Source organism: Podarcis filfolensis, assembly GCF_964270895.1.
Source record: "Podarcis filfolensis genome assembly, chromosome: 8".
NCBI classification, from domain to species: Eukaryota; Metazoa; Chordata; class Lepidosauria; order Squamata; family Lacertidae; genus Podarcis; species Podarcis filfolensis.
In genome coordinates, this window is record NC_139611.1 from 50,572,325 (window position 1) to 50,599,032 (window position 26,708).

The 26,708-nt window shown below is 43.6% G+C and overlaps 1 protein-coding gene across 1 annotated transcript in view; it reads left to right on the forward strand.

Moving 5' to 3' along the window:
- Positions 1 to 2,381: 2,381 nt before the first annotated feature.
- SMPD3 (sphingomyelin phosphodiesterase 3) overlaps positions 2,382 to 26,708 on the forward strand; it is a 590,910-nt gene continuing 566,583 nt past the window's right edge. Inside the window, exon 1 of the mRNA XM_083624900.1 lies at positions 2,382 to 2,561. The gene's annotated coding sequence lies outside the window, so the exon portion shown is untranslated. The remainder of the gene's footprint in view (positions 2,562 to 26,708) is intronic.

The following is a 26,708-nucleotide window of genomic DNA, read 5'->3' on the forward strand; positions in this document are numbered from 1 at the left end:
TAGAAAATGGCAACTGGTTCCGGCTCAAGCCTCAAGTCTGCAGGGGCTTCTCAGTTTGTCCCCAGAATAGCCAATGGCTGTCAATTATATTTTATTATTATTAGTTTCAAGTGGCTTTCAGTGTTGTTTTTTAATAGAGTTACTGAATTATTTTTTTAATATATATATTTATTCTCTGTTTTCAGTTGTATGTGTTCTGAATTATGCTGTGAGCTGCCTTGGATTCTGTACCAGAAGAAAGGTGGGTTATATATGAATAAATGTGTTAAATGAAGTCCTACTCGGAGCAGACCTATTGAAATCAATGAACCTACATTATTATTATATTTAACCCTGGGATCAATGGGTATAGGGTAGTATACAAATTTAATAATAAATAAATAAATATCCTGGGGGCCCCCTGCCCAGGACTCAACAAATTAAAATACAAAAAGGTAAAAACATATAAGATAATCATTAAAAAGTAATTCAACTCAGTCATGTTTACCCTAGTATAGTGGCTAGAGAACTGCATTGCAAAATCTGGAGAACTGAGAATTTTAATAGACGGCTGTGTTTTGGTTCACATATTGTTTGGGAAAGTGTGAACTGGCTTGCTTTTTCTTTAAATGCAGACGGAATCCAATTTCTTCCCCACCCCTATCTTCTGAAGCACCCTGAAGGATGCTTAAGGGAGATATCAGTTCTCCTGCAGGGACACAGCAGGATTGCTGGGGTTCAACTTGGGAAGCCACGCTGCAACTTTAAATTTCCTGGTGTGACGGTGTCCCCCCTGCCTCACTTCATGCCTCCCCCTTGCTTGTCACTCACCTGCTCCACTGCCTGTCATGGCAAGGGGCTGTTGAGAATCCTGGACCTCAGAAAGCAGAGAGGCAAAGATGCCTGGATACAGGCAACAGGGAATGAAATTAGAAGGCCTCACAAGACATTACATGTGCATCAAAATCCTCCCCAACTCCAAATGTTTGCCTGCAGGTTCAAAAGATAATAATTTAAATTGTGATTTTCATGCAGTGGTGGCCAACCAGGAGGGCTTTAAAAGGGATCATTGGAGTATATGGCTTCCAATGTCCACTAGCCATTATGACTATGGACTACCTCCAGTGTCAGGGGTGGCAAATATCTGAATACGAGCTGCTGGGGTACATGAGTGGAGAAAGTACTCATGTCTTGCCTGCAGGCTTCCCATTACAGCATTTGGTTGGCCACTGTGAAAACAGGATGCTGGACTAGATGAGTGCTTGGTCTGATCCGGCAGGTTTCTTGTGATGCGAAACATCAACGTCTCACAAGTCCATTTCAGCTCTATTCCAGAAAGCTGAGGAAAAGGCACATGATAATAACAGTGCTCCATTTCACTTTTTAGCAATTATGTGCATTTATACATCTGGAAGACACAACTGGCCATATGGTTGGCTTGACCACTAGCCTCAAGGATTAAAAAAGAGCATCTGGCACTGCAACATCCTTGCTTGCTTTTACTCTGTCCCTCCTAATTACCTCAAGAGGCATCTTTATTTATATCCTCAACTCTGCTGAGTGCTGGATTTCAGATGCTCTGGCTCTCCTATCCCCACTGTAAACCAGATGCTGGCCTGGGGACTGGAACCACACTGTTTGCAAGGGATTCCTGCTTTCAGGCCACTCAATAATTTTGTTGAAAACTGATTGCTAAAAAAATATGTCCACAGGCATATTTGGAAGTACAGCAAAGGAGTATGTATGTATGTATCTATCTATGTATTATTGTATTTATTTATATCCGACCTTTTCCCCCAGACAGGGACTCTAGGTGGCTTACAGCTTAAATAGAAACATGTACTTAACTATGTATTAATAAGATTGTGCTCAAATTCAAAGCAGAATTCAAGGGGTTATAATTATTATTCCACTTCGCATTTCCAAAGAAATCATGGCTTTAATACCAACCCAGTTCTTACAGCTACCCCTTTGAGACCCCCTCCATGTAAGTTTTAAATGCACCTCAGTCACTTTCTTGGTTACAGGACCTTCCCTCGATACCTTATCACCTTTGCACACCAGGAGATCGGAGCCTGGCTGTCTCGTTGGGGGGGGGGGGAATACCTCCTGGCAGGCAAGCACTACAAATCCCAGGACCCCCTGCTGCAGAGGCGCGTGCGAGAGAGCGATCCGCCGCAGAGGTGGCTGGGAGGTGTAGTCCAAACCTTCCTCTTAGACTCCCGCTTGGGAGAAATAGTTTCTCCTTTGGCTGGCGTCACTCGTGTGTGTGTGTGTGTTTTGGGGAAGAAAGAGGGGGTGGAATTGGAACGATCGCTTCAGTATCAATCAGCCAGGCGGCGCATCCAATGGGAGAAGCCGGGGGCGGAGTTGGGCGGGGATGAAGGATGGAGCCTGCGGTGGCCACGGCGGCGGCTGGTGCAAGAGAAGCGCCGCGCATGGGTAGGCTGTGTGTGGAGCTGTTCAGCGCAAAGGTGCTGAGCCTCGCTCGCGCTTAAGGAGGCTCCGCCGGCTGCTGCTGCTGCTGCTCCCTTGGCTGGCGGCATGGGACTGGCATCCGGCTTCCTCCACTGCCACGCACAGTAAGCGATTGCACCTATGCAAATATATATAAATGTGTGTATGTGTGTATACGGATTTGAGAAAGGGAGCGATCCAAAGGGACCTCGCTTTTCGCGTGGCTGCTCTGCTCGCCTTCCTGCTGTTGCGCGCGGGTGTGGAGTTCCAGCGTGGGGAAGGCGATCTGGAGTAAGGAAAAAGGGAACGTGGTCCATGCTGCTGCCCCTCCCCAAGCGCCTGCCTCTGCTGTTCCGGAAGGGTGTATGTATTCATATCCTTTGTGTGTTTGCTTAAGCCTCGGCGCGCACAGACACTCCTTGCGTCCAGAAGGCACTGCGAACAGGCGAGCAGATCGCGGCTTTATTCCTTTTATGCACTGAGGCGGGGTCACGCGAGTGGTGGCGAGACTGAGGATGCCCCCACCTCAATTATATATTTTTTTAAAAAGAATAACTTGAGGGGTGCGCTGAGTCGGTCCACAAGTCCCTGCAGGCACGTCTGCGGGGAGATAGTACTATGCAGGGTGAAGCGTGGAGTAGAGTCACTACTACAGCCATAAATAGGAGGCGGTGGGCAGCCCAGATTGCAAAATGGTTCCCTTGCATCGTACAGTCCGTCTCACCAACCTGCCTCCCCCGACCCCTCAAATCTCCCTCAAAATCTACGGTTAATTTTCTTCCACAGATTAATATTTTCTCATTCAGCACTGTTTGACTGAGGTAGGTGGGTGGAGAGAAAGCTAAGCTGGGTTGGGCGTTGATCCCTCGGAGCAGAGAGGCGGTGGGGGAAATCCAGCGTGGCTGTGCTTATGGCCGAACGGCAGACCTGCCCTCTCCTTTGTGATTTGGTTTTTCCTTTTCTTTCATTTTTTGCTACTGTCTGTTGCACACCAGTGGTTCACGCCACAGACTTCTGTGCCTAGCGACAGGGCTGGCTGTGAATACTGAGCAATGCCATATGCCATCAAGCCAGGAACATTGCCTCTGTGCTGATATCGCACCCCTCTCCCGGACTCTCAGTTCTGGTGCCCAGATCAAGCCTTTGTCCCGCACCGGGTGGGTTGTGCTGCTCGCAGTTCTGGTGCTGGGTAGATTATTGTCGCCTTACGGTTTTCTCAGTCGCCAAGGAGTAAAAAGAGGTCAGCAGCACAGCAGGGGCAACTCGGCGAAGTGCTTATCTGGGCGTGGAAAACGAGAGACAGAGAGATTGAAGTTTAATCAAGGAGCAGCATGCTTTCCATGCCAATGAATCATGGGGCCACGCAAATACCTTCTATGATTTGCCTTTGGCTGTGGGGGAAAGAGATGCAAAACTAGCAGAGAAGCCCTGCCTAATCCAGGAGGGAGCCAAACGCAAACCAATTAGCTCTCTGCCATATGGCTTTGTCTTTCTTGCAGCCTACCTCTGGACTGTTCTATCCAGAATGCCCATCTGACAGATAATCTGCAGCATGCACTGCACTGGAAGTCAAAAGTACTCAGAATATCTGTTGATAAAATGGTCAGAATAAAATGTGTATCACAACAATAACCAGCCAGGACCCAGAACAAAGGTGGTTTATTTCAGGATAAGCTGGTGGGTGTGTATCTGTATCTCTGTGTGTGTCTTTTAATAATGTCAGCCATTTTTATTTGATTTGATTGTTGCATGAATGGTTCTGTTTGCCATTTTCTTTCTTTTTCTTTTAAAAAAAGCAAAGCTCTGTGCTTCTTTTGTTGGTGTGTTTGCCCATTTGGCTCTTGTGCAGGCTTCTCTGCCTGAAAGGCTTTCCTGGCAATATTTTGTGCAATATTTTCTTTCTGGGATCCTGCAGGAACAGAGTCAAGAAGATTTCATATCCAGCTGGGCATTTTTGTATCTGGCAGCTGACGTGTGTTCAGAATGTGCCAGTGTAAGAGCATCTTGGTCAAGAAGAAAGGCTTGCAGATCAGTGAAGGAACACAGAAGAAAGGGGAGGTCCCTTTGGGGTTGGTGTCGTGTCCTTTATGTTTCCAAATACTCTTTGTGATTCTTGGGATTATATCATTCAAAGTAACTTAATGAATCTGGTCCTTCTTTATATACCTTAACTGCCTTGTTTTACCCATGATTACTGTGGTTGGGTTCACCACCACCTCGCCCCTTCTTTCATGCTTCTAGGGGGAGTGGAGAGTCTTGGCTCACTGTAGTAGCATAACACTTAAGAGTATAACTGTGAGTGCAGAACGGGGGGGGGGGTGATAATCAGTCCAGGTTAAATAAACCCATATAAAGGGCTGTGGACTTTATTGTGTGCTTAAGATGCCAATACCAATGTTCAGATGTTTGGGGGGGGGCACCGCCATGTGTTGTAAAATGCCTGCTGTATAAAAGGATAATTGGCTAACTAGGTATAGCATAGTGTCAATAAATGGAACATTCCTAGCCTCTGAGTCAGGCATAGGCAAACTCAGCTCTCCAGATGTTTTGGGACTACAACTCCCACCATCCCTAGCTAACAGGACCAGTGGTCAGGGATGATGGGAGTTGTAGTCCCAAAACATCTGGAGGGCCGAGTTTGCCTATGCCTGCTGAGTTGTCTCCAACTAAGTTCTACTCAAAGTAGACCTACTGGAATTGATGTACCTAAATTTGTCATGTCCATTAATTTCAGTGCGTCTGCCCTGAGTAGACTTCAGTCGGAGACAACCACCTGTCTTTTTGACCCCTTTCAACAGAATGAATAAGTGTTTCCCCTCAATGCATCCATTTTAGAGAATGGGATTAATCAATATATAGAGCATGATACTCTTAATCTCAAGGTCGTGAGTTTGAGCCCCACATTGGGCAAAAGACCCCTGCATTGCAAGGGGTTGGACTAGATGACCCTCATGGTTACCCTTCCAACTCTACAATTCTATGATTATTGTTTTATACTGTCCGGGTGGCCACCGTTGTACCTGTGGGTTCGTTACAAGGAGTAGCTTAGGAATTCAATCATGTAGTTATTGAAAGTAAGAAATCAGCCTCCAGATCTGTTTTGACACTTTACGGGAAGCAGGTATATAGTTCTTATGCCGCCCACAGAAGCATAGGAAGCTGCCTTATACTGAATCAGATCTTTGGCTCATCTAGCTCAGTAATGGCTACACTGACTGGCAGCAGCTCTCTGGGCTTTCAAACAGGGAAGTCTGTCCCAGTCCAACCTAAAGATGACAAAAAATTGAACCTAGGACTGTCTGCATGCAAAGCAGATGCTGTACTACAGAGCCACAACCCTCACTGTACAGAAAATAGAGTCAGCTGAGAGATAAAACAGAAGAGTAGATCTCCCATGTGGTACTGGGCTTTACTGTTTCATGCTACCCAGCCTTTCTCAACCCGTGGGTCCCCAGATGTTGTTGAACTACAACTCCCATCACCCCTAGCTAGCAAGGCCAGAGCTCAGGGATGATGGGAGTTGTAGTCCAACAACATCTGGGGACCCACAGGCTGAGAACCACTGCTTGAAACGGAGGGGAGGGGTGTCAGTTGTATAAATGCCATACACACATTAAATGCATTATTCACGCCTAAAATTAGCATGTCAAGGAGAAGGTTCTAGGCTTGTACTTTTTGACCATATCTTAATTAAGAGGTAATGTTTTTTAAGTGAAGATGTTTCAAACACGAGTCCCCCCCCCCCCGCCCCCACAGACTGCAGTGGTACATCTCGGCACAAGGGTTCTGCTCATCTGGTCCAGCTCTTAGAACCACTTTCCCAATGTGTCTAATGGAGTGCTTGCTGCGCCCACAAGAGCAGCTCCCAAAACACTAGAGAGGAGGGACACGGTGCCTTTCAGGTGTCAATGGACCTCAGCTCTCACCAGTCCCAGCTAACATGGCCAGGGATTAATGGGAAACTGGGAGCCCAATAACATATTGAGAGCCACAAGTTCCTCACTCCTGCACTAAAGGGACATCTATAGGCACATATTGCCACTGTCACTGGCACCCTGGTCGCATCCATAATGAACGTATGCAGGGGTGTGTGTGGAATACACAGCACATTTATGTTGTATGCATGCATGTTGAGGGAGGGGTGCTCCCATATCAGGGCTGGCCCAGCACATTTTGCCGTTGAGCCCAAATGGAAAGTGCTGCCTCTCCCACCTTGATACTGACTCTTCCCCGGCCCCTGATGCAAGCTCCTCTTTTGCTTCCACCCCAACTGCTGAGAAAAAGGGGAGAAAAAGGAGGCCTGAAAAAGAGGCCGGGGTGTGTGCCAGTGGCAGTGGGGGTGGACAGAGACAGAGGAGGATGTGAGAGGGGGGTAGGAGGCAGTGGAGGAGGCAGGCAATGAGCAGCTTGCTGCTTGGGGGGGCCAGATCTGCCTCCCCTCTCAATGGTCCTGAGCCTGCCGCCGTGAGGAATTGCTTCTGCTTTCTTCATGGGTGGCTTGCCCCTTTCCCATATTGTTGAATACGGGAGTGAAGAGCGCTCAAGTAATTTCCAAGCCTGAGCCCTGTGAACCCAGGCTCCGTCAAGACCTGCCCTTGAACCCTGTTTAGGCAGTAGGGCGGTTCATAAAAAACTTTTTTTTTAATGGCTGCTCCAAGGGTCTTATCTTACTACACTAGGGATTATATAGCTATATCTGAAATTTCATGCATATCAGTTAATATCTCGACCCTCCTCCACAAAAATAGCTGTTTACTTGGCCGTTTTCCTATGTCGTGAAGGCTGAAATTTCAATTCAGTGGAGCAGGGTCAAGATATTAACTGATATGCATGAAATTTCAGATATAGCTATATAATCCCTAGTGTAGTAAGACCAGACCTTTGGAGCAGGCATTTTCAAAAAATAGTTTTTTATGAACCACCCTATCAGGCAGTGGTTTTAGATATGCCTGCAGCAGCATGCTACAAAAGGCAAAGTTGTTGCTTTCCACAGCTGTCGCCTCGGTTAAACTCCTTTCCCCTTGCGCATACCCTGCCCAAGAGACATAGCTGAAAGGCAGCTTGCTGCTCTCTCTTTTTGCACTCAAGGGAGCCTCCCTTATCACTTTAGACCTCGCTCAAGGAATTCTCCTTTGTAGGTTTGTAGTGGCTTCAACAGTTTAGCAGCTGGGTCAGGGCTAACCACTTTGCCCCTCCTGTTACTGACTTAACAAATCCCGGTCTCCCAAGTAACCTAACCCAGCAAGGAACAATAACAAGATATAAACCTTTGTTTTTGTTTAAGCAAGCTTGCTGCACCCAGACTTGTAAATGTGGTATGTTATTTTAATACACCATTTTGTTTTATGATGCGTATGCTAAAAACTGCTGGTTTTATTTATATTTTGGATTTTTTAGATTGTTTTTAACATCTGATTTCATCAGTAGTTAAAGAATAAAACAAAATAAAATGCAAGCACAAAGCCTGCAGCTTGCACAGAATGTCACATGCAACATTACCTGCCTAAAATTGTGGCTGTGTGCTCAGTGCAATGTCCCTCTCCTCTCCACCCCAGCTACAGTTCTCAGGGCTCACTAGAGAAAAAGAATGTCTATTAAAGCAGGATGTTTTGGAACCCAGTCCCATGTTGCTAAAGAGGCAGATCTGAAGAGCTTAAAGCCACTCGTTTGCCCTTGCAGGCATCTGTTTCTGCCAACTGAGGAGGACACTAAATGCATCTGATGATGTAGACCAGCCTTTCGTAAACTTGGGTCCCCAGATGTTCTTGAACTACAGCTCCCATTATCCACAAGCACTGGCCATGCTGGCTAGGAATGATGGGAACTGTAGTCCAACAGCATCTAGGGACCCAAGGTTGAGAAAGGCTGATGTAGACTCTAGTCCACCAAAGCTTTGCCTGTAGGTCTCCAAATCAGTCTGCAAATTCTTTTTTTTAAAAAAGTCATCATGAAAATTCATCAGTGTTGCAGACCATTTTTTCCTAATATGTTTGTATGTTATTGTCATCAGTATATGCATTTTTAGGCTCACTTTACTGGAGTGTATCCATTTTTGTACATCTAAATGGGCTGGAGAACTGCATTGCATTGCCATATCTAGGAAAGTGCTAATTTCAAAGGATGCATTTCCATTTGCGTATTATTATTTTTAGTGCAAATTAGTTTGATTCACATTTAATTCCAATTTGAATCAAATTTCGCTCCCATCCCTATGCCAGATTCATTGGTATTTTTTGTTGTAGCAGACTGATTTGAGAACCCCTCTGAAAACCATGATTGCATTTTGCATAGAATTCAACATCCTCTGCGGGAGAGATGGTGGGTGCTCTGATCTTTTTGTTTTCTGCTTTCATTTGATTAGAAGGTCTGTCTCCAATCTTATTTTTAGCTTCGCAATTTTGCCACTCGACTATCATATTCCCAGGACTTCAGCAGCCCAATAGATGAACAAGTATTTCCTTTCAGTGTTTACAACTGAATGCTTCCCTTGTTGCGCTAAAATACAGGACAACTACATGACAAGGGAATGTCGCTGAAGCACTTTCCGTGCTAACCTGATTGAACAAGGAAAACAGAATCATACTGTTGCCCAAGGCAGGAGACACATTAAAAAGAAACTTCAGGCTACGATTCTAGACACACTTGCTAGGGAATAGGGTCATTCAGACTGGAGAGCCATGCAGACATGGAACATTTGCCCAACAGCCACTCCGTGTGATGATGAGTTCATATGGGTGGTAGCCTAATAGGCTTGATCTTCAGCATTATTTTATAGATTTCCCTCATATGTTAGGCAACGTATTTTGTGTGTGTGTGTACGGACCTATATCTTCTCACACCAGTTTTGCAAAAGAAATCCTGCAAACACCCTCCTTTTGCAAACTTTCTCCTTTATATCTCAATGTTCTGGGGAAATGATCAGCTGATATAGCAAAGACAACTCTGGCTACATGGTTACTTGGGAGTAAGTCCCACTGAATTAAATAAGGTTTACTTTGGAGCAGAGATGCACGGGATTGAAGTGCTGATACCACATTTTATATAGTAGAGGTTTGATTCCAGGGAGAACTATGATTCCTGTTATCTGTCTGCCTGTCTATCATCTGTCTGTCTGTCCATCTGCCTGTCTATCAGGGTGTCTTTTAACCAATTGATTAATCAATCCAGTGAGCTTGCAACTTGCATTTCTACGAATCATGGGAAGCTGAGCAAGGCATACCTCAGTGAGTTCCCTGGTGGAAAATGACTTTGCCTCACCATGCACCTCTGCAGGAAAGGGGCCATAGACTAGGGGAAGGCTTTTAAGTAATGCAGTGCAAAATACTGGGAGGCTGCCCATATGGACTAGAACCTTACAACCTGACAATTATTTCATTATCTGTTCATTTACTTATGTAGTTACTTATATTCATAGCCTGCCTTATAAACGTTTGTTATCTGGGCAGCCTACAGAATGAATATAAGATTATAAATACACTCCACACACGTGTATGGGAATGAGGTTCCAGCGATAGTGTGCGTATCTTGGAACTGCCCCCACATGAGCTATCTTACCTTCTGGAGGAGACACGCCAAACAAGTCTTACCTCACAAGCAAGGCAGCTCTCTGGGCTCTGAGACACTGTCAGGAGACATTGCAGGGCCATCTGAGTTCCTGCAAAATCTCTCGAGAGCCTTCAGAGCCTATGCAAGAGCCTCCCAGAGCAAGGCAGAGAGCTTAAAAGTGCCTTCCGTGCTGGGAAAGCCCTGTGCAAAAATAGCTTTTAAATCTTCCATGCTCCTTCCATTGCACCTTCCATGCATCAAATCTGCCTGATTTCAACTGGCTGATCTTCAGTCGTGTAACATATGGGAGTTGCAGGTCTACTGCACAGCCAGAGCCGGCCTGCCCATGAGGCGGGGTGAAGTGTGTGCCTCAGGCGGCAGAAGTGGAAGAGGTGGCACTTTGCCTGCCCCACTGCCTCCGCCAAGAGTGAGCCATTCCAGCACAGGAGCGGCAGGGCCAGAGGCAGTGATTCCCATTTCTCCTCAGGTGGTGAAACAGGTGGCTGCCTCTGTGTACAGCCACAATACAACATTTGAAATCAGAATGCAGCAGAGGGCAGCAGAAAATAAAAACTAGGCTGAAACAAATTTACTAGTTCACAACAGATTTCAAAGGCGAAGACAAATTTTAAGAGGCACAGAAATCTTAAAAATGTATTTACCTCACATCAAGTTGACAACAAGATAGGCACTAGGCCATTCTCTCACAATCCAGTTGCCACCACAGACACCTGCAAAAAAAGGAAGAGAAAGGTTCAGAAATTGATAGATCCTAAAGAGAGATCTTTATCAGATACTGATGTGAAAATTCAGAACATAGGGGGGTTGGACTAGATGACCCTTGGGGTCCCTTCCATAATTCTATGATTCTATAAGCAAAGTAGTTCTTTGATTTCCTATGTTCCTAAGTGAGGTCCTAGAATAAGAGATGTTGGGAAATGCTATTGTACATTCATTAGGGAAGTTTGCCCAAAGCAAGATGGACAGAGTCGTATTTGATTTACTCTAGCCCTCCATGAGGACTGTCATTTTACTCTCAAAAAAGAAAAGAAAAAAGCACCCATGTGAGGGGCTGGTTTTATAATTTAAGGTCTTGTGGCAACATCTATCCAATCTGCTTGCTAAACAAATGCTTTGTTAATATGAAGCAGTAAACAGAAGGCCTTTCATACCCCTAAATCTACTACAGCAATAACAGTGACTTAAAAAGTATGGCTTTTAAGTCCAAACACTGGCAAACTGGAGTTATAATTTAAATGTAAGTAATTCCTGAGAGGGATATTTTTGCAAGATCGAATCCAAAACAGGGTAAGGTACTGCAGAGACAGCTTCTAATTCTTCTTTCAATGAGTTACCATTACACTGCCAGGGAGCCATCTCAATGAAAAATGAAAATTAGAAGCTGCTCATGTTTCAAAGAGGTTTGTGGTGGTCTCAGGATTTTGCAGAGGCTGAAATGGACAGGTTCATTCATTCAGTGGGCCTGCTCTGAGTATAACTTAGTTCGATACACGCAAGCCATATATTGAACAGAATTAGCTTTGGAGTTATACATATTGTTCTTATAATTTCATATATAATCTGCACCATTTGTCCTTGATAGCTCATTGCGCTTGGGCGATCTCAGAATGTATGCAACAAATTTGCATTATCCGCTGTACATTTCCAGGATTAAAATTGATTTTCTGCATAGAGTTTGTTTAGCTTTGTAGGTATCAAATTGTGTCTCCCTAATTTATACATTTAATGAAGTTAGACCATATTTGTAGATGTGAGGGGAGGAAATGCCCTCTCCACTGTTTACCTATGTAGATCAGGGGATGAAAAGTTGTTCTCAGCATGCACAGTTGTGTGGAGATGGTCTTGCAGCATTTTAGGTGAACTTAAGTAGAAGTCCCACCAGGCTGTTTCTGGGGCTACAAGACTTCCCTTGTGGAAACGGGGGCGGGGGCAGAGGAGATCAGTTTAGAGATGAAGGAAGAATCAGTTTTAACAGATTTATACACAGAAGCTGGTGTTTCTGATCCATCCAAGTTCTTCCTATACGAGGCTACCTCTTGCATCAAGTACTTGCTTATGTCTGTACATCATTGTAAAGAAAGAAAGAAATCCTGACTACTGAAGTGCAAAATGACACAGAAAAGGAATATGTATATTAGATACATTTAAATAGCCAAACCCCAAGCCGTACTATATTTCTGCTGCATAATTTTAGAAATATAATTGCATAGGTAGTTATATGTGTTGTTTATGTGCTGGTTACTGCAGGAAACCTGGAGTGTATTGGCGTGTGTGTATGTGTGCGTAATATTAAAAGTATAATAATGTATATACGTAATATATGAGAAATTTTAGCATGTGTGGATAAGTGCACCACTGAGACTTTCATCCCTAGAGCAGCTGGTGTCTGATTGATGGGGACAGGAAATGCAGACGAGGCGTCCTTCCTGCTTTGGCTCATGTGGAGCAACACAAGAAGAAGAACCTACTGGATCAGGTCAATGGCCCATCTAGTCCAGCATCCTCTTCTCACAATGGCCAGCCAGAAGTCTGTGAGAAGCGCCCAAGCAGGACTTATGCACAACAGCCACTCTGCCTGCCTGTGGTTCCTAGCAACTGTGATTGAGAGGCCTACTGCCTCTGACAGCGGCTGTGGATTAGTTGCCTAATCCTCTGTGAACTTGTCTAAGTTAGTGGCCATCACAGCCTCCATTTAGAGCAAGTCTCATAGTTTAACTATATGCTATGTGAAGAAGTCCTTTCTTTTTTCCATCCTCCCGAATGTTCCTTCATTCAGCTTCATTGGATGCTCAGGAATCCCATGCTATGAAAGAGGGAGAAAAACCTTTCCCTGCCCACTTTCTCCGCGGCATGGATAATTTCATAAACTTCTGTCGTACTGCTTCTTATCTGCCTTTTCTCTTAACTAAAAAGCCACAGGTGCTGCAACATTGAACAGGGACCTCATTGGAGGGTTCAGGGTGCAAGAATCAGCATTTGCAGCTGCCATAGACGGCTCCCTTAACGTTACACTGGGAAGTACAAACCACTTACTTCCTGTCTCCCTGAAATAAAATAGAAGCCAAATCCATGCATAGGGATGTTTCACATGGACATAATAACCAGTTGTTTACATGTTTACCTACTTTATTGTAAGTCCTGCTTGGAGGTGCCAGGGATTGGGACCTTCAACGTGAAAAGAAGGAGCTAACATGCAGCTATGGCTCCTTAATCAAGTGTAACGCTGTGTTTTATATTCTGAATTTTAAAATTGTTGTAACCTGCCCTGGGATCTGCTGGTGAAGGGTGGGTAAATTCTTAAACTACTATTATTACTATTATTATATTAATTAATGTGTTATTGGAGCAGTTAATATAAGTATATGTTAATGGAAATATGGGAGGAAGTAGAGGCTGGGTTGGTATTTGGAGACACACACATACATTCTCCATAGAGTGGAGAAGTAAGACATGTTCAGAAATTTTATTTTTTAATTAACAGGAATTAGACAGCTTTGGCACAAAGACCAGAGCAAGGCATTCCCCAGAAGAGGTTTATCAGCCTGATGTATAAATGCTCAAGATATAATAATAATCTGTATAATATGCACTAGGCTTCCAATTTAGGTTAATTCCTAAGCAGTGAAGTCACTCTGGTTATAGCTTGCTATCTTCAGGAAAATGGTTTTTGACTGGTCTAGAATATCCTGAATAGTCTTTTGCAAATGAAACTATAATTTTTGAGGATTTCTCATTTGGAGTGTGAACAACTGCTACTTTTTTTTTTTCTTAACAGGCTTTGCTCTTCTCATTTTTCTCACATCTTTTATTGATTCTCTCCCCCTCCAAGCTTTGTCCTTAGAGCAAGTGGATTATACTAAATGTATTTCTCATCCTGAAGGCACCTCAGCAGTGGGTCCTCTGTGCCTTATACTCTCTCTGCCTGAATGTAAAACTAGACTCTGGATGATAATGTTTAATCTGGTACCTTTGGCAATTCACACTATCATTCAGCATATGGCTGGACACTTTTTGGCCATGGCTGGAACGCACCACTCTTCCCATAACAAAGGGCCATCTGAATCATTCATTCTACACAGCAATTACATTTTCTTCTTTTTGGAATGTTTGCTGTGGCATGTGGACATGCATAGGAACATAGGAAGCTGCTTTATACAGAGTCAGACCATCTAGCTCAGTATTGTCCATACTGGTCCGATGCCAGATCCTATGGAGAAGGTGGCAAGGCTGGAGGCTGGTCAAAAGTTGCCTCAGCACAGACAGTTCCCACTTATTCCAGCAAAGCTTGCAGCCAGACTGAGGCCTTTTATGCTTCTGTCTCCAGATTACCTCTTCCATCTTCCACACCTTAAACAGCCTGAAGATGGGTTCTCCTCCTCCATTCCATAGTCTCCTTCTGGTGTGCTCCTTTTGTCTCAAAGCTGGTGATCACAGAACCATAGAATTGTAGAGTTGGAAGGGATCCTGAGGATAATCTAGGCCAACCCCCTACAATGCAGGAATATCCCCATATGGGGATTGTGGTGGCATCAGAGGGTTCCAATGCAGCCCCCCACTCCAGGTCTGGATCAATGCTAAATTCAGAAGTCATGAAAGCTGGTGAAAGAATACTCAGAAATGGTTTGGGGGCAGGGGAGTTGGCTGAAGTCAGCAGCAGAGGGAGAAAGAATTGGGCCTCTACACTACAAATTGAGGGGACTGAGAGCATGTTGGTAAAGAGCACCCCCAAAACCTGGAATCAATGGTGCTCAGGGTGGTTTTATTTTTTAAAAAAAGATATTTATTGAAGTTTTACAAAAAGAAGAAAATTACAAAGAAAAAAGAAAGCAGAAAAAAGAAAAAAGTACAAAAAATACAAAAATACATAGAAAAAAAAGATTAAAAATACAGAAAAAGTAAATAAAAAATAGTTTAAAACAAATCAATTTTTCATATCTTAAATTTCATTTGCTTATTTCCCTGACCTCCTCACACCTCCCTTTTTTGTATTCCCGTTCACATGATTAATTCAGCAAATCCTTACCCTCTTTCTTTTATCTTAACTCAATATTTCAACATATTATAACTTTATATTTTCATCCGTTATCAATCCATTTTTACATATTCTTATTAACCTTGTTGCTAAGGCCGCTTGATTTCAATCCAACATCATTTTAACATTCATTAATTTTACAATGTTTCTGCAAATACTCTTTAAATTTCTTCCAATCTTCTTCCACCAACTCTTCTCCCTGGTCTCGGATTCTGCCAGTCATTTCCGCCAGTTCCATATAGTCCATCACTTTCATCTGCCATTCTTCCAGGGTGGGTAAATCTTGTGTCTTCCAATACCTTGCGATGAGTATTCTTGCTGCTGTTGTAGCGTACATAAAGAAAGTTCTATCCTTCTTTGACACCAATTGGCCGACCATGCCCAGGAGAAAGGCCTCTGGTTTCTTCAAGAAGGTATATTTAAATACCTTTTTCATTTCATTATATATCATCTCCCAGAAAGCCTTTATCCTTGGGCACGTCCACCAAAGGTGAAAGAATGTACCTTCATTTTCTTTACATTTCCAACATTTATTATCGGGAAAATGATAGATTTTTGCAAGCTTGACTGGTGTCATATACCACCTGTATATCATTTTCATAATATTCTCTCTTAAGGCATTGCATGCCGTAAATTTCATACCTGTGGTCCACAACTGTTCCCAGTCAGCAAACATAATTTTATGTCCAACATCTTGTGCCCATTTAATCATAGCAGATTTAACCGTTTCATCTTGAGTATTCCATTTCAACAGCACGTTATACATTCTTGAAAGTATCTTTGTTTTGGAATCTAACAGTTCTGTTTCCAATTTTGATTTTTCCACCTGGAAGCCAATTTTTTTGTCCAAATTGTAAGCCTCCCTTATTTGATAATAGTGAAGCCAGTCTCGCACTTTATCTTTTAATTTCTCAAAACTCTGCAATTTCAATTTGTCTCCTTCTTGTTCCAAAATTTCCCAATATTTCGGCCATTTGGCCTCCATATTGAGCTTTTTCTGAGCCTTTGCTTCCATCGGTGACAACCACCTTGGGGTTTTATTTTCAAGTAAGTCCTTATATCTTATCCAGACATTAAACAATGCTTTCCTGACAATATGATTTTTAAATGCTTTGTGTGCTTTAACCTTGTCATACCACAAATATGCACGCCACCCAAAAACATTATTAAAACCTTCTAAATCCAAAATGTCTGTGTTCTCAAGAAGCAGCCATTCTTTCAACCAGCAGAATGCTGCTGATTCATAATAGAGTTTAAGGTCTGGCAGGGCAAGTCCACCTCTTTCCTTTACATCAGTTAGTATTTTAAATTTTATTCTGGGCTTCTTGCCCTGCCAAACAAATCTAGAAATATCTCTCTGCCACTTCTTGAAACAGTCCATTTTGTCCAAAATTTGCAATGATTGAAACAAAAATAACATTCTTGGCAATACATTCATCTTTATAACAGCAATTCGACCTAACAAGGAAAGCTTCAAATTTGACCATATTTCTAGATCCTTTTTCACTTCTGACCAACATTTCTCATAATTGTCTTTAAATAGGTTTAAGTTCTTAGCGGTCATGTTAACCCCCAGGTATTTTACTTTCTTAACCAGTGTTAAACCTGTCTCCTTCTGAAACCTCTCTTTCTCAATCGGTGTTAAGTTTTTCTCAAGAACTTTAGTTTTTAACTTGTTCAACTTAAATCCTGCCACATGACCAAATTCTTGAATCAGTTCTAATACTCTTTTAGTACTAGATTCTGGCTCCTGTAACGTCAGTACTAAGTCATCTGCAAAAGCTTTCAATTTGTACTGTTTGGCTCCGACCTGTATACCTTTAATCAAACGGTCCCTTCTGATCATATTTAGCAAAACCTCCAGGACCGCAGGGTGGTTTTAGCCTCCCCAAGTAACTGAACAGTTCTGAAGACTGTTCTAAAAGAGTCTGAACGATTACTGTACATGGGTGCTACATGAAGGTAGAGACAGGTGAACCTCTAAATTTCAGTTTCTCTCATTTTCCCAACCTTAAGCTTTCTGCTCATTTCCACATCAGTTTGTGATCATGATTAAAAACAAAACAGAACTCCGCATGAAAATGTGTATCCATTTTTGTGTGCATTTCACCTGATCGACACATTTTTGTATGTAATTTTGCCTGTTTTTGCAATAACACGGTTGAAGCAGTCAGTTGTCCCCATCCTCCTTCTGCCGAGCCGTTTTGGAAGACTTTACTTCTGGACCCAGGCGGCACTTGACAGGAAAGGTTTTACCTGCCCCTTGGAGCGATCCTTGTTCACAAAATGGCTTTGCATGATTAACACCTTCTTCTCTCCAAGCACCAACTATTAGGGGATCATAAAGGCCTTTTGAAAACCCAACACCTTGGCGCTGTGTTCAAAGCCTGCTTAGCGGTGCGAAAATGAGGTCCGAAGAGCTGCGGCAGCTTCCCAGTGGCCCTTCCGTCATCTCTCGGGTTTCAGATGTTGCTTTAAACACGAATAACTCTTTCTCCCCATCAACCCAAGTTCCTTTTAAACCTTTGTGCTGAATATTATTGCAGAGCTCTGAACAAAGGGCAGAGGCTCTTGTCTAATGAGAGGAATAGTGTCCCGCAGGATTTTGTCTGATGGAATATTCATTAGGCAGACTGCCAGCTACAAGGGTCCTTTGACAATTGCTGGGTCCCACTAAATTTGGATGCAACAAAGATTTTGTGCTACTTCTTAGCATGCAGTAAACGAATCCTTGCCCACTTTTGTTTTCCCACAAAGAATGGGGGGTGTCACAGAAACTGGAGCTTTCATAGTGCAATTCATTGACTGAGGTCAATGAGACTTATTCCCAGGTAAGCATGGATACCAGAGGTCAGCAATCTTTTGGGTCCTGGGGGACATTTGCCAATGGGAGAAGCTGTCATGGATGCTACACTTAACATTGCAACAAAGCATATACTGCCACTGATTCCATGGACTATGATAGAGCGCCTCTTTCAAGCCAAATTCCAGGAAAGCCTTCCACACTCACAGCAATTTATGGCATACCATTAAAAAACAAAAAACAAAAACAAAACCCAGACAAAAGGAATTTTATAAATGATTTGAAAACAGCAGAATATAGGTTTTTAAAGAATAGAGACATATGTATATGTGCATTGCTAGTACCTTAATATGCATTGATAAAACTTCAATACCTCCCATCAACAAAATTTATCTCAGGGTGATTTACTACACACACACACACACACACACACACACACACTAGATGCAGATAACCACACATATAAAACCGGCCATTCTTTAAATAAGAGTCAACAATATGTAAAAAGAACTTCAGAATCTTGAGCCAATGCTTTTTTTAATATAGATATGTTATGTCTAAAGAATGCAATGGTGGCACCAGGTGAGCCTTTCAGGAGAAGTTGGGACACTACAGCTGATCAGCCATCTTCTTAGTTGTCAGTGACGTCTGTAAAATATGTGATTCTGTGTGGCCAATAAAGTTCTGTGTTGGTCACAATGTGACATGTAGCTCATCACACCAGCAAATCATGCAGCATGCAGGTGCTGTGTAAGGAGATATTTACCTGCTGACATCAAACGATCACAGCTAGTAAGGGGGAATTTGTGAATTCCAGTACAAACTGAAATGATCTGCTCTGTCATGGGGTGCAATTGGATGGGATCATTGCATTAGTTTTCCTGATTATAGATAGCACTTCTAGCCCAGGTTCTAATGTTCCTTTTACACTGCATTAACTACTACATTATGGAGCTGTGACATTTTGATCAATACACTGTCATGTTTTAAATGGAAAGAAAGAACTGTACTGTATAGATCAGAACATGATCCTCAATTTTGTCATGTGGAATTGCAGTGCGAAAACTCCTGTAATTTTCCAGGTTAATGAGGTTGACCCTGCAAGCAAATAACACAGAAATGAGCATGAAACTTCTGCTAGATTCCACTCCTTTTCCAGAAGTGGCTTTTACATTGTGCGAAAGGTCACATAAAATGTAGAAATTATCAGCTAAGGAAACATTGGGGAAGTGGGAGAAAGTGCTGTCCAGACCTCACTTTGCTTCAAAATGGGTGCTCAAACCCTTAAAATTTAAGTTCCCTGCGAAACACCAGGATGGAGATTGGCAGATTTTGTTCAGGGGGAAAAGGGAAACTAAGCTAAGCCTGCTTCAAAACGTGCTTCGAAGCATGAGATATCTCCTGAACTAGTTCCTAACCTAAGAATCTTCACCCCACCAACTGCTTTAATCCCAGCTGGGCCTTCCCTGACATCCCCCCTTCCCATAAACTTTCACCCTGACTCCTTGACCTTCATGCTCCATCCTTCATGCAGTTCCCTTCTCTTATCCAGTCACACTCCAGAACACAGTTAACTACAGCACCTCCTGCACTAATATGCAGATTGCAACCTAATTATCCATGGGCTTCCACCATCCTGGGAAGTTCCAATGTAATGCTCAGCTCAAAAACTGCAAGTCCTTTTAAAACACATATTTGGAGAGGCAACACACTTACGAATGTGTATTTAAATGTGCTCTTGTTTTGTGCACATTATTGCCGAATTGAGCAGCATGCCTACATAAAGAAGAGACATGGCCTGGAATTAGACTGATTCAGCTACCCCTAATTACAGTGACAGGACCCAATTGGAAAATAACATGAATAAAAAGTGGGAGGGGAGCAAAGCTGGAAATGGCTCCTAGGTTTTGCAGAGGGTGAAAATGAATTTAGAAATAGGCCTGTTGTTTTGATTTTGATGTATTCTTAACCTGGGCAACACGTGTAGTGTTTGCTTGGCCATATAACTTCTGGCTATCTTTGCAAAGGAACATAAGATGAGAGCCCAATAACTGGATCACAAAAGACCCATCTGGTCCAGCATCCTGTTCTCACAGTGGCCAAACAGTACACTACAATAGCCTCTTTGAGGTGAGGTGAACAGAACTATACACAGTATTCTAAGCAGGGCCACACCACAGATTTGAATAATGACATTATGATATTGGTAGTTGTTTTTTTCAAAGCCTTTCCTAATGATCCCTAGAAAGAAATTTGTGTTTTTCCCAGCCACTGAACACTGGGTCAAAATCTTCACCAAGCTGTTCAGAAGAATAGATCTCTGGCTTGCAGTAGTGTGGTGGGACAGTGCCATAGATCTGCCCTTCTGACATGGGCATTGCTGCAGCTTACATCAAGGGCACTGGCCTCAGGCAATGGTGAGGATCTTCTAATGCATCACCTAATATACACATGTATCACCTAATATACACTTGTATGCAGCTTTGCCTAAAATGTGCATTTAAAAGCAGCTTTCCCAAATGCTGTACATTATTCCCATTAATGTAAGCATTTTATGCACTTTCCTCTAATATATTTTTGTGTTTAATATATATTTATTTAATATATATTTAATATATTTATAATTTTTAATTTTTAATATATTAATATGTATTTAATATATATTGCGCGCATTTTTTTGTGTTGGGAGATTGCAAGATTCAGGAAAGTGCAAGTTTGAAGGATAGCTTTGTTTTGGTTTGCAAATTGGTTCGGTAACTACAAGTTATGCAGTCCGAATGACTTTCTACCCCATTCCCACATACAGGTGCGACTTGTTTATTTTTAAAATCCATGCTTCCGCAAGTGTGAAATTTCTGTCTGTGGTGTTGGATCCGTGTTGACTCCTTCACATTTTAACTTGTAAATTGTGGCTTGATGTTTCAACCTTCGAGGGATGAGCCTGCGCATGTGTGAACCAGTTCTTAGATTAGTTAATTGCAGTTTTCCCCCGTTTCTGTTGCCCAACATACTACTGAGATGAGATCTCTGGGGATAATTGCTGCACTGCCCTGTTATTATGCTTTGCTTGAAATGAGAAATCTTTAAGTGTATGTCAGGGCAAAGAGTGTTCTGATTTGCACAGCACCTTATGAACAAACAGACCCATTTGAACAGCGGGTGGAGTGGGGAAGGGAACCATGTAATTATGCAAAAGGAGCAACCTTTGTGAACAAAGCTACATAGAATACACAGCACAGAGACACTTACCAAGGACTTACAGTGAGAGCTCGATCTAAGGAATCGTATCATATTTATTTTGGTCAATGGTCCATTTGGTCCCAGTGCTATCAACCTGACCAAAAGCAGATTCCAAATGTTCCCCAGGAGGACTTTTTCCCAGTTCTGTAACCCATGGCTGGGGTGGGGGAGAAATTTGATTCTGCTTGCATTTAAATCTACCCAATTCAAACTTTCCAGAACAAGATACAAACCGAAGCATAGCCATTATTTGAAATTTGCCCTTCTCCAGCTTTTGCAGTGCACGGGATGCGTACAAAACTGAATGCGTGCCTAAACATGCATATGTTAGTGACAGTGGGAGAGGGTGAAAACAACATGGCATTCAAATAACAAATAACCATTGGCCATGCTGGTTGGGTTGGGGCTGGCGCGTGTTGGAGGCCAACAGCATCTGAAGGGCATCATCTTGGCCAGTCCTGCTTTACATATTCACTGAGAGAGGCCATTGGCCTGTCAAGCCTAGTGCTGTCCAAGGTCTCTAACAAAGGTCTTTCTCAGCTCTGTTGCCTGAGGTTCTTTTTAACCAGAAATTCCAAAGATTGAACCTGGAATCTTTTGCTTACATGTGTTTGCTCGACCACTGAACCATGGCCCTTCTTACTCCAAAATGCCTGTTTTATTTAGAATGGAGTATTTGAGAAGAACATTTCCCTTATGAAGCTGTTATCTTTGGGTAAAAGCAATTTGCACCGGAGACTGTTCATGAGATAGCCCAGTCTGCTGTCTTCAAGAATCATGTATCTCTCATCCCTGTGACATTCCCTGGCTCAAGTATGTATTTTTTTTACAGATTTGAGATTCCCCCATTCTTCTGCTATGATTTTCAGTGTGAGCTTTGGAAAAACCGGAGCTACAAATTTTTGGGAAGTCGGTGCTTCCTTTCAGTTCCTTGGTGCCCCTCAAGCCACACACACACACACACACACACACACACACTTCCTCAGCTACAATACAAGCTATATTTACAGCAAATGTGAATATTTTAGTGTGCATTTGGGGAGTGCAGTAGGAGCTTGCTTTGACTCCAGTGGTTTATTGCTGTGTGCTACTGATCTCTGTGGTGCATCCACCTTACCCTTAGAACAGCTGCAGAAGTCTTGCAGCACCTTAAAGATCTTCCTGTGGTGAAATCAGACTAGAATCGTCTGCCATGACATCCTGACCTCCTTCAGCAGACACACGGATGGAAAAGAAACGTTTTGTAAACTGCTGAGCCAAGTGGCTATGAAATGTAGGTCAGTTCTGTTTTTCTACAAAGCCCAAATGCATGTAACATAATTACACAGTAACCATTCATAACAGCAGTCGCTGGTGATAATCTTGCTAGCTATAGCATGCTAATTAATTTAACCACTACAGTAGGGGATTTCTGATGCAGTCTGAACCACATAGAGTCAGATTTACTGATGCCCTCTAGTTCTGCAGTTTACATTTAAAGCTTGCATTAAAGCTGTCCTCGTATGTGTGTGAGTGTTAGCTGAGTATAATTATTTCTATATGAAGACGAAGTTGGCAAATGTTTAGATGGAACTTGCTTGGCTCCATGGCCAATAGGCAGGCACCAGTGGCAGGTCTGCGGCTGAGATGTCACCTGACCAGGTTTAAAGAAATTTGATCATTGTGTTCCTGCCCCAGCTGGGATTTTTTCATTCTTTTTTCTGTTGCTCAATCACAGAAAAGATAGGCCTTTCAAAGCTGCATATATTTAAATGGGGAGCAGTGGAGAGAAAACTCCCAGGAAAACAAAAGTGGGAAGCCTCAACAGAAGTATAGTGTCCAGATCAAGGGAAGTAATAGCTCCACTCTATTCAGCCTTGGTCAGACCCCCACCTGGAATCTCGCATCCAGTTCTGGGCACCACAGTAAGGAAGGATACTGACTAGCTGGAACATGTGCAGAGAAGGGCGACCAAGATGATAAAGGGCCTGGAAACCAAGCCTTATGAGGAATGGTTAAGGGAATTGGATATATTTCACCTGGAGAAGAGGAAGGTGGTGGATTCTCCTTCCTTGGAGCAGAGGTTGGATTGCCATCTGCCATGGATGCTTTAGTTGAGATTCTTACATTGCAGGGGGTTGGACTAGATGACCCCGAGGATCCCTTCCAATTCCACAATCTATGATCCTTGGCTAAAAATAAACAAAAATCTATTATTGCCTTTAAAAAAAGAAATCTCAGTGCATATAAATTGGAACCATCGCTTACTGCAGGACTGTAATAGAAATCTTGTACACAGAGGATCCCAGGTTTGTAGCTGTGCTCTGAGAAAAACAGTGCATGGAAATCACACATAAATAAAGGCCAACTTTGGAGTTAAAAGAAAAGATATTTACCCATGGGCAGGACCTGGGTGCAGATCCAGGTCAAGTGGGGCTATGACTGAATCTTGTGGGTCATGGGAGGATTGTGGGTGGATCCTGAGTCATGGGTAGTGCCTGGCAGAATCTTCATTCCGCTGATTTTTCAGACCACAGTACTGGTTACCGGGTAGAATACTGTTTTGCTGGCTAGTCTGGTACAATATGTCTTTCCCCTGTTGGAAGCAGTATGCCTCTGAAAACCAGCTGCTGGGAATAGCAAGTGGGGAGAGTGCTGTTATGCTCAGGTCCTGCTTGTGGGCCATGTGTAGGCATGCAGTTGGCCAGCATGAGAACAGGATGCTGGACTAGATGGGCTTTTGGCCTGAACCTTCATATATTGGCTAGACTGGCAATCCTTCATCCAAAGATGGCTACCAGGCAGCAACCCAGAAAAGAATGCAGCCCATAGAAGGTTGCCCAGGAGGAAATGGGCCCTTGGGCAGGCAGGCAGGCAGGGGGGATTCTCCCACCGCCGATCGAGTGGATAGAACACTTTTCAGATCACCTTTAATATTCTAAATAGAACAGAGAGTTTCTCCTTCCTAATAGGGGAGAAATTTGTTTCAGTTCACATTTAAAGGCTAAACTTGTACTTTCCAAAATTGTAAGTGAATTGAAATGTACCCATTCTTCAAAATTCACACTGAATTTTGTAAGGCACTTCTCCAGCCATAGAATGGGCACAAAATGCATATACTGGGATAAAGTGTGCATAAAAATGCACATATTAGAGAAGATAATATTCAAAAAAGGCATTATATTGGGGGGGAATGAATGCACAAATGTGTACTTTGGGAGAAATTTGCACTAAAATGTTGAAAAATCTTCATGAGGACTTAAAAAAAAATATCAGATGTATGTGGAATTGTGAAGAACTTAGTTGGAAAAATGAGAAACCAAAATGGACAGCTTCACCAATCCCTAGTTCTGTTGTACAAAAACTGACTTGAGAAAAGGAATGATAAAATGTTCCATGGTCTCTATGCCATCAGTGATTCACTGGAACCAGCTGTAAACTAGGAGTAATTTCACCCCGACTGGTGGTTTAGAAAGCATATGGGGGCAGGGGGAATACAAGCCTCTGCTGCAGAAGCAATAGCCTAAAAATGGAATCGCAGGCACAAACTATTTTTATTGACATGACATGATGACAAACCAAAATAGCCTCCGGGGACCGCTTTGTTAGAATGAGTGGATGCTGAGGACAATGATTTTTCAATGAAGCTAGCGAATTTGCATCTGTCCTCAAAAGGATGGAGGCATTTCATAAGTGTTCCCTGCCTGTATCAACAGCGTTGTCTGTGTCCTCCTTCCAGCAAAGTGTACAACAACACCGTAATTGCCTGCTCCCAAGAGCTCCCATTGTTTTGTAATTTTGCAACGTCCAGAAGCGACTGAGGGCGTCCACAAATGAACTCGGCAAGGGGTGTGGGGGAAGTGTGCCTAGTGTTTCCCCCCATGTATTTGTTGTTTTGTGGCAGACAACAGCATTTGATAATGAAGGGAAATGCCAGCTTCGCTCGTGTGATCTGCGGGAGGCGATGGCACCATAGGGCGGTAATGAGGCTCACTCCGACATGCCTGTGGACTTGGAAAGAGCTGGCTTTGCAAAGAAAGTGCACCACTCCAGTGTTGCCAGGACACAATTTGCGCATCATGTTTCTGGGCACACGCGAACTGTCAGTGTGGTGCAAGAACAGAGGTGGGCCACCTGTGACCATCCAGGTGGCGTTGGATTGCAACATCCACCAGACCCTGCCTGCATAGCCAGTGGTCAAGGTTGATGGGAGATGCAGACCAGCAATATCTGGAGGGCCACAGGTTCCTCACCCCTGGGATACAGGAAGGCTGGGGAACATGTGGCTTTTTCCCCACCCCTGCTCTGGAAGCAAGCCTTCTGAGGTGTAGGATTGAAATGTGCTTCCTGTTTATAATTCAGTAAAAAGAAATTAATGTGCCCCTGTTATGAGATGTTTGGGGAACTTTGCTGTATAGACTTAATGGCTATATTATACAGTGGTACCTCTGGTTACGAACTTAATTCATTCCGGAGGTCTGTTCTTAACCTGAAACCATTCTTAACCTGAGGTACCACTTTAGCTAATGGGGCTTCCCACTGCTGCCGCCCCACCGGTGCACGATTTCTGTTCTCATCCTGAGGTAAAGTTCTTACCCTGAGGTACTACTTATGGGTTAGCGGAGTCTGTAACCCGAAGTGTTTGTAACCCGAGGTGTTTGTAACCCGAGGTACCGCTGTACGTTGGACTGTATGGTGATTCTATATAACCAACGGGTATCATTCATGTAGCACAATTCTAAGCATGTTTACTCCTCAGTGTGCTACACTGTATTCAATGGAGGTTACTCCCAGAAAAGTGTGCAAAGGATTTCAGCTATGCCTGCCTTTTCCCAACCTCCTCCTCCCTCCTTCCACCAAAACACGACAGGGAGGAGGATGGAGACGAAACCATAATTACTTGACTCCACCTCTCATTGGCTGTGGCTCCCCCTACTGTCAGCCTCCCTGTTTTCCACCCTACCAGTACCAATGGGCGGCAGCCGTTGCTGAACCAAGGATGTTATCTGCGACAACCACATGCCTGTGGGAAAGCAGCAAGTGGGATTTGAGCACAAGAGCATTCTTCTCTCCTGTGTTTTCCAGCAATGGGCATTAAGAAGCATTGGTGCCCCCAACTGTGGAGGCAGAGCCAGCAGCGTAGCTGGCCACTCGGGTGCTGGGTGCAGCCCGCACGTCCTGCAGCCGGAGGCGGGGTGAGCCGCCCATGGATGTGGGGCAAGCTGCCCATGGAGGTGGGGTGCACTGCAAGGAGCCTCTCCACTGCCTCCCCCTCAGCTGTAGGATGGTGGAGGGAGAGGCGGAGGGCAGACGCAAGTCCCACGCTGCCGTTTTAGACAGCTTGGAATCTGCAGGCGCCCAAGCCGCCATGTCACTCCCAGGAAAGATGCATGGCTCAGGCACGCTGCAGGCCTCGCAGTAAGTGCTGGCCCTCATGGTGTGGTGCCCAGTGCCAGACACATTTTGTTAGGTTTGCTGATTGAACTAAAAAGTTTCGTGAGCCCAATTTTTATTTTTATTTTTTTTAACTCATATTTTTGCCATTTTGTCACCCCCCCTCAGTGATGACACCCTGCTTCCTCCGCCCCTGTGCAGAGCATAGCCATCGTGGCTAATAGCCTTCAATAGCCCCCCCCCCCAATCCATGAAATT